Raw genomic sequence first — 1,982 nt, 5'->3', positions numbered from 1 at the left:
GGGAGAGGCACGCAGGGAAGAGGCACGCAGGGGAGAGGCACGCAGGGAAGAGGCACGCAGGGAAGAGGCACGCAGGGAAGAGGCACGCAGGGAAGAGGCATGGGTGTATTAAAGTCCTGCGATAGATTGATTGCTTGCTTGCTGTTGGGATGTAAAGACAATTTTCATAATATAACAAAAATGTTTCTCAAATACACTACCTACCCTAACTTTAAAGCCCCATCTAAAAGAACAAAGAAGTCGAGCTCTCTCACCTGTTCTTTAGCTCGGGAAACCCAGGTCTGAATCAGCAGCTCCAGTCTGGACTTGTGGTACTTCCTGGTAGTCTTCACTGCAATAAAAATGTCCTTAAAGTCTAACGGGTCCCGTGACCTAGACCCTGAAAATCGACCACCCTTTCCTCTAGGGACAGCTCCTCTTTTGGAGTCCATCCCCCTCTTGGGACTATGGATATCATCCCTGGTACCTTCAGTCCACCCTGCTGAGCTCCTACTCAGCTCTGTGGCAGAGTCTGTTTCCCCCGCATGGAGAGACACTCCTGGAACCCTGACACGGTGTGATGGGCCCGCCTGTGCCGGTCTGACTTGGGGTCTGGGCTGGGGCAGGTCCACCTGGCGCGCTGGGGGCTGGAGGGCAGGGATGAGCAGGAGCAGGAGGCCGCAGAACGCCAGGGAAAACAGGAAGCAGAACTTGCTGACACCCACCGAAGCTATGTGCATCCTGACTGGCCGACAGAGCCGGTTCATCAGCCTCCAGGGCTGCAGTCACTTCCAACACCACCCTGTCCCATCCTCACACCATCACATGGGACCCTGCACAGAGAAAGGGGAAGATTCAACATGTATCTGGTATGTTCATACTCGGATCAGACCTATTCAGCACCTCAGACAACACATTCTTTGCACTACAGCAGAGTGCAGACAGAGCAGTCTTCATAAACCCTTTTATTTACATCGATTTCATTCTAAATTAAATAGTATATTTCCAGTAAACTTTTAAGAATGATTAGGAAATGACAGACCTATAAAGCATTACCTTTACTTGTCTAATTGAAGTTCTGATGTATATTATTAAAACTACCACTGCTGCACTACTATAGATAGTAATATATTCAAAAATATTCACTTTTATACACTTTAGCTCTCACTGACTCCTGTTTTGTGAGGAAATCTTTACAGCTCAATGGAGCCCACTCGCTTGTGACTCCTCCCCCCCACCCCACACACGTCTGTTTCCAATACTGGTTTCTGTCCCCCAACAAAGGGCCCCGTTTATTTTCCAAAAGGACAGGAGCCCCCATTGAGCCCCAGCAGACAGGCTCTACTTCTGCTGATGTGGCGAGTGCTCGTAGAGTCTTGTCACAAACATCCAGACTTTGGCGAGTCATCAGTCGGAGCCAGCAGTTTACCAACATGTTGGCAGGAGTCACATCTGAGAGGATGACGTGACTTATAGTTTAAAGGTGAAAGCAACATGTGGTGGTTGTTGATGTTTCTCTGGCCACACTGACAAGCTGGAACTATATGAGAAGATGGCTAAAGGTCTTCTATTACAGTCATCTGTCTGTCAGCAAACACCTAGTGCTCTATTAATAGAAAAACAATCAGATTCATTGAGAATGAAAATTCAACACGACAAACCACAACATTTTGCATATGATCATGCATCTTTGTTTTCCAGTAGACAAAACTGTGAGAAAAAAAAGCAGCATTTTCAAAGTTACCCGGCATACTGGAGACATTCTTTAAGTGTCCGTAAGTCACCGTCTAAGGCTGCTGCGTTGACCTATGACCTCCACATAGGACAAGATGTGGAATGAGCAATAACTTATAACACAAAACGCTATTGTTTCTTTTCAGGCAACATCTCCAATGCATATTTAGAATAGCTAGTCCACATACAAAGTTAGTTTAAAGACTTTCTATATTGAGCCATGACACACACACACACACACACACACACACACACACACACACACACAC

The 1,982-nt window shown here is 46.6% G+C and overlaps 1 pseudogene; it reads right to left on the bottom strand.

Annotated features, from left to right (window-relative positions):
- Positions 1–35: 35 nt before the first annotated feature.
- Positions 36–1,971, bottom strand: LOC116380620 (beta-1,3-N-acetylglucosaminyltransferase radical fringe pseudogene; annotated as a pseudogene).
- Between the last annotated feature and the right edge of the window lie 11 nt (positions 1,972–1,982).

The sequence above is a fragment of the Anarrhichthys ocellatus genome, unplaced genomic scaffold (assembly GCF_004355925.1).
Source record: "Anarrhichthys ocellatus isolate YVR2014 unplaced genomic scaffold, GSC_Weel_1.0 scaffold7985, whole genome shotgun sequence".
Taxonomy (NCBI): Eukaryota; Metazoa; Chordata; class Actinopteri; order Perciformes; family Anarhichadidae; genus Anarrhichthys; species Anarrhichthys ocellatus.
The sequence above is the reverse complement of the archived record's forward strand: the minus strand, read 5'-3'. Positions and strand labels throughout refer to the sequence as shown.